Source organism: Mustela putorius, unplaced genomic scaffold (genome assembly GCF_011764305.1).
Source record: "Mustela putorius furo isolate JIRA1106 unplaced genomic scaffold, ASM1176430v1.1 tig00003845_pilon_pilon_pilon, whole genome shotgun sequence".
NCBI lineage: Eukaryota > Metazoa > Chordata > Mammalia > Carnivora > Mustelidae > Mustela > Mustela putorius.
The window spans coordinates 30703128-30718515 of NW_025421998.1; the positions used below are offsets into that span (position 1 = coordinate 30703128).

Consider the following 15388-nt stretch of genomic DNA (forward strand, 5'->3'; position numbering starts at 1 on the left):
TACTATTTATTTTCATTAGTAAGGGCCTTTTTTTTGTGGTGCCCTTTAAATGTGCTGAGGCAAGTGTTTCATTTGCTTCATCCTCTTCCCAGCTTTAAGAGAAATGGAGATTAATTTTACGTGTGTGTATTGGTTTGCTAGGGCTAGTGCCACAAACAGGATGGCTTAAGAGAATTTTATTGTATCACAGGTCTAGAATCTAGAAGCCCAAGACATGGGCGCCTGGGTGGCTCAATAGGTTAAGCATCTGCCTTTGGTTCAGGTCAAGATCCCAGGGTCCTGGAATAGAGCCCCACATCAGGCTCCCAGCTCAGCAGGGAGTCTGCTTCTCCCTCTCCCTCTGCCCCTCCCCCTGGCTCATGCTCTCTCTCTCTCTCAAATAAATAAAATCTTAAGGAAAAAAAAAAAAAACACTGAAGAAAAGGAAAAAAAAAAATAGAAGCCCAAGATGGAGATGTTAGCAAGCTTGGTTCCTTCTGGGGGCTGTGCTGCTTCTCTCCCAGCTTATGGTGATCTGCTGAAAATCTTTGGTGATCTGTAGTTCATAGATGCATGAACTTGATCCCTGCTTTCATGTTTACATGGTGTTGTGTGTGTGTGTGTGTGTGTGTGTGTGTCCAAATTTCCCCTTTTTATAAAGACACTGGTCATCTTGGATTAAAGGCCCACCCTCCTTTTGTATGATCTCTTCTTGACTAACTCCATCTGCAATCATCCTATTTCTAAATAAACTACCTTCTAAGGTACTGAGGGTTAGGATGGCAGCATATGAATTTGGGGGTGGGAGTGGGAAACAATTAAACCCGTAACACCACGTTTAGTAAATCTTCTCTTTGCTTTAGTTTAATATCCCAGAATCTTTTCTCTGCATTCAGTAAGGAATAGGATTGACTTAGAGCCTCTGGCTTCCTTTTAACAATGAGTAATTCTCTACCTACCCAGATGCTAGCACCTTATGGCTGAGAGATGTGTAGCACCTGAGGATTGCCTACTCACCAGTCCATTACTGCTGACTCTTACAGCTACAGCTCTGGAACAAAAGGAAGCAAAGAAAAGTTGAAAAGCCAGTGAGCAATATGAACTCTAGGAGATGCATGAAATCCTAGGTGCCTCCATGCCATCTCCTCATCGCCCGCTCCCAACCACTCATCTACAGTCCCTCAGAAGAGAAGCATCGTGATTTGCATTTGAACTTGTACCTACATCACTAAAATAAGAGTGAGCAGCCTTAGTTGAGTGTCTTTACAGACATGATTAAATTTAATCATCATGACAACTTTAGGAAGTATTACAAAGGTGGAAACTGAGACTTCGAGTTTACACAGAGTACACGGCAAACCCAGGATTTACACAAAGATCTCCTACATCAGAACCCTGACACGAGGAGCTCTACTGCATGACAGATATAGACCTTTGACCTAATTCTAAGGTTCTGCCAAACCAAAGTAAAGCCATTAGACAAAAGACCCTCCAAAAAAACCTCACTTCTGCCCACTGCTGCCCTCCCTCTTTCCAACCACCTGGAGTAGAGATTTAGAGCTCTTTGTAGCCACACTTCACTTTGTCAGTAACTTTCTAACAGATACTGTAACATGTATCTCTTAGTAGGAAACTTAGTACTGTATATACTCCCCAGTTAATGCGAACATAGTTTTCTTAAAGGTGAGAGACAGTGGAGCTCTGGCCATAATCTTACTCAAACTATGTTAGAGCATTGTGGGGAGTCATTGTGAGCCAACAGTTATCACGGAGTTCCTCAACTGTGTTTGTGCAGAGTCTATAATCTATAAACTTCTCTTCTCTTTCCTCATCAAGATCTTTGCACAGATGGCTGTTCCCAAGGAGAGTTTGCAAGGATGGTATATAAATGAGCAGAACTCACAAGTGTTTTTCACCCTGATATAATTTAATGTTTTAATGATGCCACTTAATGATGTGCAACAGAGAGCAGAACGTGTGTCTCTACAACTCATGATAATTAATTCAAGGGGTAAACAACTAGAGAATTAACTAATGTTGTCCCAAGGCCAAGAAAAAGGGAAAAAGAGAAATGTGAGAAAGAAATGCAAAGCCTGAGAGATTTCAAAATGGCAACAAAATTAAGAAAGAATAACAAACAGCCTATCTCCTAGTTATTTGTTTTTTTTTATTGCCATCTTTTCATGAAAACATGAAATTGTACATGGTGGGTGATGGGAAAAGTTGGTCTATGTGTTAAAGAACATTCCATGCATACTCAATTATCTGTGGCATGCTGAACTGTACTAAGCTTTGTCATCATTGAAGTCTTAATGCTGTCATCCTCCAAATCATTGTTTGCACATTCCCTGAAAAGCATCATTCTAGAATTTTCAGGAAAGGAGAATGAAATGCCCATTCTTAAAGTAGTCTTCTTTCCCGTCATTGTCGGCCCCTTACAGTTTTACATTACCTACTCCCTCCTTCCGTTATGCCACCATCTCTTAATCTAGTTTCGGTCAAAGCACGAGAATTCTATGACATAAAGTGAAATCACTTCACTGCTGTCTGCCGTGATTTCCCAGTGCCTGTCATACTTTTTGCCTCTAACCTTCCAGAGATACGTAAGTTGTTATTCAAATCTTGTACAGAAAAGTAATTCTGGAATCATTTTGGAGCTTTGAAATAGACCATACAACCAAAAATTAAATATAAAAATAAATATGTCTTTGAAGTTAAAATTTACTCTGATAGAAAAAACATCTGGTCATTTTGAACTGTGCTCGTCTCTGCTTATTGTATTATCTCTGATAGGCTACCTACAACCACACTGGAGAAATAAACATTTACTTGGGACAAATCCATCCTTGGACCATACTCTCTCCTTGTTACTCACAAAGTGGGCTATGTAACACTCCACTCCTGTTTCCTGTAATCTTCGCCTCTTTATTTCTTCCCTGCTAGGATGAAAGAGGTGTGACTATTATACCCAAGAAGGAATCCACTCACCAAGAAAGTACAAGTACACCTAGCTTAAAAAAAAAAAAAAAAAAAAAAACTTGATAAAATAAAATGGAAACTTACATGAAACAAAATAATGCACTACAGAGCTTTAATTATGATTCAACTCCTTATAAAATAATATTTACAAATAAATTTTCAGTTATCATTGAAAGGAATATATCTATAATTAGAGGAGTAAGGTCTTGGACCTTCAGATCCCACCACCGCCTCATCAACCACAAGCAAAGTAATTAGTGACCTACAAATCATTAGCTGTAATAATAGGTTCTTTATAAAAAGATTAAATTCATTCTTCCTGTTTGGAAGAGAAATCAGTACATTACCATCTAATGAGTGTCATTTTTAAAAAATTATAAATATCTTGGTGAAAGAGCAATTTTCCCAAATAGAAAATGAACAAATGCATATAGTTACTGCTAACACAACAAGCCCTTTCTCCCTAAGTATCAGATCCTTCCAGAGTCTTCTAGAATACAACATGAACACAGATAAGACTCTGGCAGGTAGAACCTTTGGAACTATTATGCAATTGAGCCTACTGGCATGATGGGAATATATAATGAGATGCTCAAAACCCGCTCAAAGGCACACATTTTGCAAAGTTCATATATGAGTTAAGAACCTGTCCACAGGGGTGCCTGGGTGGCTCAGTGGGTTAAAGCCTCTGCCTTCGGCTCAGATCATGACCCTGGGGCCCTGGGATCCAACCCCGCATCAGGCTCTTGCTCAGCAGGGAGCCTGCCTCCCCCTATCTCTCTGCCTGCCTCTCTGCCTATTTGTGATCTCTGTCAGTCAAATAAATAAAATCTTAAAAAAAAAAAAAGAACCTGTCCACATTTCATCACATATTTAGAGTTCAATACCACACTAATTACCATTACCACCTGCCATACTAAGCACGAGGATATAAGGAGATGGGTGAGGTAAGGGCGATCTCACAAAGTGGTTTCCATCTGGCTGGGGAATGTGAAGTCTTGGTCAGTGACGTCATCTTCTTCCTGAGGTATTCTAGCATCTCATGGAGCCTTAGCCCTTAGCACAAGAAAAAGGCCCCAGATAGAGAAGAGTACTCCTAACGTCACATCACCACGTATGTCACTTAGATTATATGTGGCCTTCCAAGATTTTGTTTAAAAAAAAAATCGCAATTACAGAAAAACAGTACAGAAAGACAAAAGGGAGGGGAACACACCAAGGTGGTTTAAAAGAGCCCGTCTTCAGACGTCTGTTGCTGAAACTGAGTTCTAGCATTTCTACTTGGAAAATCTCTCTTTTTAAACTCAGTCCAGATATAGAAGAGAAAATACATCTGCCACTCTACCCACCTTATGCCAAACCCTTTCTTCTCCCCGAGGAAAGAGGAATTGCTAACCAGATTGATAAGGCTCAAAATATTCATGTGGCCACACTTAAAAGTATGAGAATTCACTGTACATTTAAAGCGCTTAAGGCACACACGGATTCTCCCTTGGCTTGTTTTCTTCTTGGTGCTGGTGGTGTAAATACTTGGAATTGCCATTCAGACAGGGCAGGTCCTGCCAGGTCTTGGGGAGCTGGTCATGACTTCTCGGTACTGTGACTTGTGACTGCCCAGAGGGTGGTGATGATAAGCTACAGACCTACAGACCGGGGTTGGGAGCAGCAGGCTTACGCAAATGCCTTTAAAAGAAACACTGATAAACTGGAGTGTGTCCAGAGGTACAGAGAAGTACAAAAGTCACCCTTTGAGAAACACTCTTCTAGGCTATGCAGATCAGATGAACAGCCCTGGGCCATCTATGTTTCCCCTTCTCATCTCTTGTTGAAAGATGAATTGGAATGCGGGGAAGCACCCACGGGGGCGTGAGGCAGGAGATGGTTCTGCTGGCAAGTCAGACCTGAGTCTTACCCATGAGCACTCAGTGTGAGCCCACCTTATTCTCAACCACCCAGTGCAGCTGGGGAAACCGCCTCTCCCTCCCTGCTTTCCCCTGTCCGCGGGTGGGCTGGTCCTTTAAGCAGCTGTTTGCCACCAAATCTGTCTGTGTTCCTCATGACCTAATAGCACTAGATTAACAGGACTGGTGGGGCAGAGAAGGGGACATGCAATAAGGTCTGCTTTAAGCCCTGTCCCTGTTGCCCCACTCCTAGGACTGCCCACTTACTAGAACTACTTAGAAAAATTTCAATCAATAATGCATTAGCCAGCCTTTTGAAATTTCTCATGGGTCAGCCGGCATGGGCCCTGTTGAATTTTACACTTGAGAAGTTAACTGACTCTTGCTATTATTTCAAAAGTCAGAGTAATAAGGGAAATACTTCTTCCTTTTCCAGGAAATTCATTTAAAAATTGGCATCTCACATAGAACAATATCATTTACAGTAAGTCTGAAGCTAAAGTAAAAAGAACAGTGTTTTCTCTCTAAAAATTGTCTTACTGATTTTTGAAAATCCTCAGGTATTAATGTTAATTAATAACATCTGCCCCCCCCCACCAGCAATAACAGTCACATAATACAATGACTCTGGAAAATGATGTTCAAATACGTGTGCACCTGAAATATTAAAAATTTTGAATAAGAGAGAAACAGAAGTACTCCAAGATACCATGATTGTATACATGCTACAGTTTTGAAAAGGCAAATTCTTGGAATCAAAAGCAAACTATCCATCAGTAGGGGACTCAGTAAATGAATCATAGTACATCCACAAAAGAGTATTACATTCTGCCTTTTGCTTTTTTATTTTTAGCTAAATTTTATATCCTACAGATCTTTAAGCCATAAAGAAAAAAAGAGAAAAGAAAAGAAAAGAAAAAAGCTAGGTAGATCAACATCTGTTTTTTTGGAAAAATCTCAAAGATACATAACTAATTTTGTGTTTAAAGATAGCATGATTCTATTGGCGTAAATATCTTTGTGCGTGTGTCTTCATACTTGCATCTGTGTGTGTATATATGTTTGTGTGTCCTTGGGAAGGTATATTCATTTATTCAACAAATATGCACCAGGCACCAATCTTTTCTAGGTATTATAGGAACATAGACAAAAAAGACAAGGTCCTTACTCTCATGGAATCTACTTGTGTGTGGAGGAGAAATATAATGTACAATTTTTTTAAAGATTTTATTTATTTATTTTGACAGAGAGAGAAAGATCACAGGTAGGCAGAGAGGCAGGCAAAGAGAGAGGAAGAAGCAGGCGCCCTGCTGAGCAGAGAGCCCAATGTGAGGCTCCATCCCAGGACACTGGGATCATGACCTGAGCCGAAGATAGAGCCACCCAGGAGCCCCTATACTGTACAATTAAACAGAGAGATACTTGGGAGAGCTACCAGCACCCTAAAGAAAATAAGCCACACTAAAGGACACATTGTATAAACTGGCTGAGGAAAGCCCTGAAAGCCAGACTTGATCTTTCAAGCAGAGAAATAATCCAGTGCAAGAACCTCGAGACAGCACCAAGCCAGGGATGTAAAATTGGTCTAAACGAGATGGTAGAAAAAAGTTAAAGAAGTGGGCAGGTCCAGATCATGAAGAGTCTTTTAGATCGTGTGAAGGAGTTTACATTTTATTCTGTATGCAGTGGAAAACTAACGAGGCTAAGGTTAGGGGAAAGGTGGAGGTCAGCTCAAATGACTTACGTATCTTAAAAAGTACACAAACATTCCCCTTGCCAGTCCCCAGGATGCATTCGAAACATCTAATATTGAAGGAGATACTCTTCATTGTTTTATTTTTTAACTATGTACATATAATATTTGAAATTTTTGATGAAAAAATAGGCTAATAATATAAGGTGGTAAACTAATACTGAGCTTTGTTTCTTGGTTTAATGTGCAACACTTTTGTTTCATGTTCAGTCAGCCAACGTATAGTACCTCATTCGTTTTTGATGTAGTGTCCAGTGATTCATTAGTTGCATATAACACCCAGTGCTCAATACTTTTTTTAAAGCATACTGTTATCAGTCCTCACCAAAATGAGCAAGAACAGTGTCACATTAATATTAACTAAGATCTCCAAGCTTCTAAACTCCCCACCAACTCAGGCAGAAATTACTTTTTTGTTGTCGTTAGAAATTACTTTTTTAAGTTCCTCCCCATCTTCCAGCCCAATGTGAACCAATCGCTTAACCTCTAGAAATCCCAGCCTGGGATTCTGTAATGTCAGCAATGATATCCACCTCAAGACAATGAGCTAGTGCAAGGAGAGCTGAAACTTGACTACATATTGGAGTACTACTACCTGGAGAGTTAAAAAAGGATACAGATCCTCACTGAAGTAGGATAAGACTTGAAAACCTGCACTGTATGCAAAGTTCGCAGGTGATTCTGACCCAACACTGAGAACCACCAATATATTCGGCCAATCTAGTGCAATTTCTGGCTATGCAAGCCCTAATAAGACAGGGTTTTTCTCCTCACCTTTCCCTCTTCTGCCTGACCTACAGACTAGGGGGGCTTCCTTCCTATTATCCTACTCACCAACTATAAACAGACAAAATGAAAACTGACCAACATAAAATCTTGCATAAATAAATAAATCTTGCATAAATAAAAAGTTACTTGTGTAATTAGTAAATATTACATGTCATATGATTGTAGTCAGTTTTTACATCTATATGCATGAGATGGGTGGGAATTGCATGAGATCCAGTCCTCTCAGTGAGGGGCAGATGATGGTTCCAATAGGACAATGAGGCACTTGTATCCAGATTTATCCATGCCGTTGGCAATGTGTTCCAATAGCACTAGCTGACCCAGTCTCCCCAGATTTAAGGGCCAAGCACTGGCATGCCTGCTGCTGTGCTCTCTGTTACAGAGCCAATGCCGTTCCTGTGTCCCTTCCAGACAAGAAGGGACCCATTGAGGTTCTGGGTCTTCCCAACACCCCAGAGCAGAAAATGAGCTGCATGGGTCCCCAGTAGAGGAGCCAAATAAAAAAAACTCACACATTTGGAGAAGGTTACATATTCTAAGACATGGAACACTTCAGAAGGAACCAGCAGATAAATACTTGGCCCTTCTTGGTCCTCCCCTTCCCTCTCACTGTGTGCCTAACTCTAGCCCCCGATTCTACTTCACATATCAACTCGATGTTCTGTCAGTCAGCCCTTAAAGCCATCCTCAATCCCCCCAAACTCACACCAACTAGAAGTGAGCCATTAAAACAGAGCAGCAGAGCGCCTGGGTGGCTCAGTGGGTTAAGCCGCTGCCTTCGGCTCAGGTCATGATCTCAGGGTCCTGGGATCGAGTCCAGCATCGGGCTCTCTGCGCAACAGGGAGTCTGCTTCCTCCTCTTTCTCTCTCTGCCTGCCTCTATGCCTACTTGTGATCTCTGTCTGTCAAATAAATAAATAAAATCTTTAAAAAAAAAAAAAAAAAAAAACAGAGCAGCAGACCTCACCTCTGGTCATGAAATATAATGGACAAGGAGGATTCCCTACTCCCACCCCAGCAAGTACCAGACGCTGCAGAATGAAACAACAGAGATGTCCCAGAAAACAAAACCAGGGTCTGGTAGATTGGCAGCGACTTCCCTGACCTCGCAGAGAGTGCTTGCTACTCCCACCCATCAGGATTCGAAATTTGTTGTGGACCAGGGAAAGCTGGATGTTTTTTGTTTTTACTGTCTCTCTCCAAACGGAAGCTTATATTGAAGTTTTTCCTGTTGCTTCTTAATTATAGCATATGACTATGTTGAGAACCGATAACTTGTCTTTTAGTCTGTATGTCACTTGAGCCCAGGGAAACACAAGGAGACCTGAAGCAGTGGATTGAACATCACCCAGAGATCTGGACTTTGAGAACAGAAGGACAGGTTATATAAATGGAAAGAAAAATGTGATGTTGGGTACCAAAGAGGTGGACTCTGAAAATTCACCTTTACCGGCATGATAACTGTTACTTTCAGTTCCTGAATCCCTGCTTGCAGTAGCTGTTACACCGTTTAAAATATATACCAGTCTGGCAGGTAAAAAGCAATATGTCAGTGTTAATTCAGTTTGCATTTATATGAACTACTATTGCATTAGACCATCTTTTAATATACTTATCAGCTGTTTGGATTTGCCCTTGTGAGCTGCAGATTTTATCCTTGGTCTATTTCTCTAACAAGTGGTCTTTTTTGTTAAATTGCAGAAGCAGAGTATTATAGTTATTAACCCTTACTTAATCCATCACCTGCTTTGCAAATATTTGTTCCAAATTTAAGGACTATCTGCAAGCATTGCTTATAGTTTATTTTTCATACAAGACATTTAATATTTATATTCTCAGATATGTAATTTTAATCTAGGATTTTAATCATTATGGTCTTTCTCTCTCCCCAGATTGTATGTTATCTCCTAAATTTCTTTCTAAAACTCTTAACATTTTAATTTTTATATTTCAGTATTTGAACTGGAATTGACTTTTGTATATACAAAATGTCAGAATCTAATTTTGTATTCCTATAGGTGGGCAATCAGTTTTACCAGCACCAACTGTTAAATGAATCTTTCCTCCCTGAATTAAAATAATCTTGTCATATGTTATATTTTAATGCTTCCTGCTCTGTATCTGGATGAACAATTTGTCTATTCCTATACCAGTTCCATATTGCTCGGGTTTTAGTGGCTTTAGACTATGCTCTAATATATGGGATGCCCTGGTCACTATTCTTTTAGATAAATTTCCTGGATGTTTTTAAGATTTTTTTTTTTTTTGTCTTCCAACTGAACTCTAAGGCTACTGTGTCCAGTTCTACAAAACATATCCAAGTTGGTATTCTAACTGTAATTATATGGAACATATAAATTGATTTGAGAATAATTAGCTTTTTACAATTAAATCTTCTCATCCAAGAACATGGTATCCAAGATCTTGATCTTAATTTTATATTGAAGTTACTATAGTTTTCCTCATGTAGAGCCTTCATTCATTTTGTTTTTGTTTTTGTCTTTTGGTAAATTGATTGTGTAATGTCATCATAGGGAGAGACTACCTTTCCTACCTCATGAAACTTGCTTTGACCAAAACAGGCAGGCAAAAGTGAGAAAATGCAAGTTCCAAGCCTAGACCTCGATATGCCTTACATGTTTCTGGTGCTTCTCTTCTACTGTTGCCATGGCCATGAAAGGAGCTTCCTCTACAGACACTGACCCTTCAGCCTAAAGGCAGATCTTAGAGCAGTACCACTCAGCCAAGCCTGGCCAAGAGCAGTGGGTGAAATTACCTACCAAGATGGGCCACTCAAAGGTCCTATTTGCCATTCCCACTGTGCTCTTGTGAGGAGAGCAGCCCCCTGCCATCTCTGCTGTGCCTTATACCACGTACTTCAAGAACAACCAACCCTACTACTTAGAGAATAGCAGATTGGACTGGATATTCTTGTCCATGCTAAAAGCAGACGGGGTAAGCTCAACATTAGGAAGAGCGAATCCTCTAAGAAACTTGCAGTGAAACTCTGCCCACTTGGGATGCTCTGTGTCAGATGGTAACGTATCAACACACTCTGTTCCTCTTGTGAAGGATGAGATAATATGCACACAGAAGTGGGTCTCACAGGAACCGTATGATAAACAATTGCTCCCTTCTTCCTGTAGCTTGTTCACAGGCCAATCTGGGAAGCGCTGACTACTAGCCTCTTTGGGTTTGGCCTGTGAATGTCAACAAATCTCTATACTCTAACTTTTTATTTTCCAGCAACAAAAATAATAACTGGCATATTTTAGCATTTATCATAAACAAGACAAATAATGCCAAAGAAATCTGCTATTTTATAACACTTATCGGTCTTACTTTGTTTAATCCCAATAAAGTAATCTATTATTGTTTCCCTTTTACAGGTAAGGAAACTGAGCCTTAGAGAGGTAAAGTAACTAGTTCAGTGACATACAGCTTGGAAGTAGAGGAACTGGGATATAGATCCAGACCTGTCTGGTTACAAAGGTGGTCTCCTATGCTTCCTGTAGCAGTGGTTCTCAATGTGTGGTCCCCAGACCAGCAGCATCAGCCTCTCCTGGGCACTTGTTAAAAATGCACATTCTTGGGGCATCTGGGGGGCTTAGTCGGTTAAGTGTCTGCCTTTGGCTCAGGTCATGATCCCAGGGTCCTGGGACTGAGCCCCCACATCAGGCTCCCTTCTCAGCGGAGAGCCTGCTTCTCCCTCTCTTTCTGTCTGCCACTCTGCCTAACTGTGTTCAATCACTCTCTCTCTCTCTGTCAAATAAATAAATCTTAAAAGAAAGAAAGAAAGAAAGAAAGACAGGCACATTTTGGGGTCCCACTCAGATCTATTGAATCAGAAGCTCTCAGAAGGGAGCCCAGGAACCTGTTTTAATCAAGCCCTCATGTGAGGACTCCAATGCCTGCTTAAGGTTGAGAACCCTATGCTCTATGCCATACCATCTCCATAAAATGATTTTAAAGGAAAGAAGGAACTCTGTGAGCAGAAGTGATTTAAAGACTTCCTAAAGAAGATGTACTATAAGCTGAACTTTAGAGAATGGAAGAATCGAAGTGGGTGTAAAGAGGAGATGGGGAAAGCTAAACCTACGTTTACCATATGATCCCACAACTGCACTCCAAATGAGCTGGAAATTTATGTCCACACAAAAACCCGCACACGAATATGTATAGCAGCTTTGTTCATGCTGGTCAAAATTTGGAAGCAACCAAGATGCCCTTCAGTAGGTTAATGGACAAATAAACTGTGGTACTTCCGGACAATGGAATACTGACCAGTGCTAAAAAGAAATGAGCTATCAAGCCATGAAAAGTCACAGAGGAAGCTGAAATGCATGCTACTAAGCAAAAGAAGCCAATTTTAAAAAGCTATTTACTTACAGTTTTATGACTCTAACCATATGACATTCTGGACGTGGGCAAAACTGTGGAGACAGTTAAAAAGATCAGTAGTTGGGGGCTTGAGAGCGAAAGCAGACATTTTTAGTATTTAGTGAAAATCCTCTGTATGCTACTATGATGATAGATGCATATCATTACACAATTGTCCAAACCTACAGAATATAACTTCAAGAGTGAATCCCAATGTAAACTATGGACTTCAGATGGTTATGATGTGTAATTGAAGGTTCATCATTTATAACAACATATCAGTCTGTTAGGGGATACTGATAATGGGAGAAATTATATGTGTGGGAAGGTGGAGGAATAAGAGAAATTTCTGTACCTTCCCTGTAATTTTGCCAATGAACCTAAAACTGCTCTAAAAAATAGTCTTAAATAAGCTATTTAAAATACTAAGTACCAAAAGCACTTTGCTTAGGGAAGTCTGAAGTCAAAAGAGGGATTATTTGGATGGAAAGGCCAACACTAGCTTGCATAGAGGAAATAATCATTAAAAGAGGCCATAAAGAGTTTGGTATTGGAACAGAGGGAAAGTACTATTCAGGTAGGGTTTCTTAAACCTAGAAATGTTTTGGGAGAGACAATTATCTGTCCTGAAGGGGCTGTCCTGTGTATTGTAGTAGCATTCCTAATCTCTACCTGCTAGCTGCCAGTTATCCTCTAGCTGTGACAACCAAAAGCCTCCAGACATTGCTAAATGTCCCTGGTGAGGAGAAGAGGGAAAAGACAAGATGGCCCTGGTTAAGAACCAGTTAAACAACCAAGTGAAGGGAACAGCACATGGAAAGGCATGCAGGCAAATAGCATAAGGAAAGGGAACTGTTTGGTTGAAATACAGTATTGTAACCACTATTCATTATAAAAGGTGGAACTGAAAAGTAATCAAGTAATAAAAGATGGGGTTAGAAAACTCTTCTGGGAACACAACTCTTCATTCATACTTTTGGTTTAAAAGTTTGAGGTATATTATACACAAAGATAAACTCGCAATGGATGAAAGACCTCCATGTGAGACAGGAATCCATCAAAATCCTAGAGAAGAACATAAGCAGTAACCTCTTCAACATCAGCCACAGCAACTTCTTTCAAGACACATTTCCAAAGGCCAGGGAAACAAAAGCAAAAATGAACTTTTGGGATTTCATCAAGATAAAAAGCTTCTGCACAGCAAAGGAAACAGTCAATAAAGCAAAGAGGCAACCCACAGAATGGAAGAGATTTGCATATGATACTACAGACAAAGGGCTGATATCCAAGATCTATAAAGAACTCCTCAAACTCAACACCCAAAAAACCAGATAATCAAGTCAAAGAATGGGCAGAAGACATGAGCAGGCACTTCTCCAAAGAAAACATACAAATGGCTAGCAGACACATGAAAAAAATGTTCATCATCATTAGCCACCAGGGAAATTCAAATCAAAACAACATTGATGTGGTCCATATACACTATGGAGTATTATGCCTCCATCAGAAAGGACGAATACCCAACTTTTGTAGCAACATGGACGGGACTGGAAGAGATTATGCTGAGCGAAATAAGTCAAGCAGAGAGAGTCAATTATCATATGGTTTCACTAATTTGTGGAGCATAACAAATAACTTGGAGGACATGGGGAGATGAAGAGGAGAAGGGAGTTGAGGGAAATTGGAAGGGGAGGTAAACCATGAGAGACTATGGACTCTGAAAAACAACCTGAGGGTTTTGAAGGGGCATGGGGTGGGAGGTTGGGGGAGCCAGGTGGTGGGCATTAAGGAAGGCATGTATTGCATGGAGCACTGGGTGTGGTGCAAAAACAATGAATACTATTATGCTGAAAAGAAATTAAAAAAAAAATTCCAAAAAAAAACCAACATTGAGATACCACCTTACACCAGTCAGAATGACAAAAACTGACAAGGCAAGCAACAACAAATGTTGGAGAAGCTGTGGAGAAAGGGGAGAAGCTATGGAGAAAGCTAAAGAACAGTGTGGACGTTCCACAAAAAATTAGAAATAGAACAACCCTAAGACCCAGCAATTGCACTACTGGGTATTTTCTGCAAAGATACAGATGTGGTGGGGCACCTGGGTGGCTCAGTGGGTTGGGCCGCTGCCTTCGGCTCAGGTCATGATCTCAGGGTCCTGGGATCGAGTCCCACATCGGGCTCTCTGCTCAGCAGGGAGCCTGCTTCCTCCTCTCTCTCTCTGCTTGCCTCTCTGCCTACTTGTGCTCTCTCTCTCTGTCAAATAAAAGAAAAAGAAAAAAAAAAGATACAGATGTGGTGAAAAGAAGGGCCATATGCACCCCAATGTTTATAGCAGCAGTGGCCACAATAGCCAAACTGTGGAAAGAACCAAGATGTCCTTCAACAGACAAATAGATAAAGAAGATGTGGTCCATATGCACAATGGAATATTACTCAGCCATCAGAAAGGATGAATACTCAACTTTTGCATCAACTTGGTAAGGACCACAAGAGATTATGCTAAGTGAAGTAAGTCACACAGAGAAAGTCAATTATCATATAGTTTCACTTATTTGTGGAACATAAGGAATAGCATGGAGGACATTAGGAGAAGGGAACAATGAAGGGGGAGAAATCGGAGTGGGAGATGAACTATGAGAGACTATGGACTCCGGGAAATGGGAGTTTTAGAAGGGGGGGAGTTGTGTGAGCCTGGTGATGGGTATTAAGGAGGGCACGGGTTGCATGGAGTATGGGGTGTTATACACAAACAATGAATCATGGAATACTACATCATAAACTAATGATGTACTATATGGTGACTAACATAACATAATAAACAAATTAAATAAATAAATTAAATAAAAGTTTGAGGTATATCCTGTAAACAAAGAGGCACTACTGGAAGTCTTTGATCTGGGAACAACAGGTTTAGAGCACTAGGACTTTCTGATAAGGTTGTTTGGAAGGGGTTAAAAAGACTGGTTCATGTCCTTTGGTGAGAGAATTTTAAAGAACTGTCACCTAGTCAAGCCATTTACACTAAATATTGTCTTCATTAACTAAAAGATGGTGAGTGTTTTTTGGTCAAAAGTTTATACATGTGCAATATATTTCATAATAAAATTTTCTCCTTAGGGGCACCTGGGAGGTTCCATCAGTGAAGCGTCTGACTTTTGATGTTGGCTCAGATCATGATCTCAGGGTTGCGAGATCAAACCCCAGGAAGGGCTCTGTGTTCAGCAGGGAGTCTGCTTGAGATTCAGTTTGTCCCTCCTCCAGGTTGCCCCTCGCTCCGCTGTGTGTGCACTCTCCCTCTAAAGGAAATAAATAAATCTTAAAAGAAGAAAAAGCCTTCTTCTGGGACACCTGGGTGGCTCAGTTGGTTCAGTATCTGCCTTTGGCTCAGGTTATAATCCCAGGGTCCTGAGATCGAGGCCCGCATTAGGCTCCTTGCTCAGCGGGCGGTCTGCTTCTTCTCCTTTTGCCGGCTGCTCTGTCTGCTTGTGCTCTCTGTCTCTCTGTGTGTCAAATAAATAAATAAAATCTTTTAAAAAAATCTTTGTAAAAAGCTCATTTTAGATAAAGAAAGATGGCACTATTTCGAGCCATTTACTCCTGTTTT

General features: G+C 40.5%; 1 long non-coding RNA gene across 1 annotated transcript in view; it reads left to right on the top strand.

Moving 5' to 3' along the window:
* The window catches only part of LOC106006680, a 38724-nt gene extending 35059 nt beyond the window's left edge, over window positions 1–3665 (top strand). The window contains exon 3 of the long non-coding RNA XR_001180945.2: window positions 943–3665. This is a non-coding gene — a long non-coding RNA (uncharacterized LOC106006680). The remainder of the gene's footprint in view (window positions 1–942) is intronic.
* The last annotated feature ends 11723 nt before the right edge of the window (window positions 3666–15388 follow it).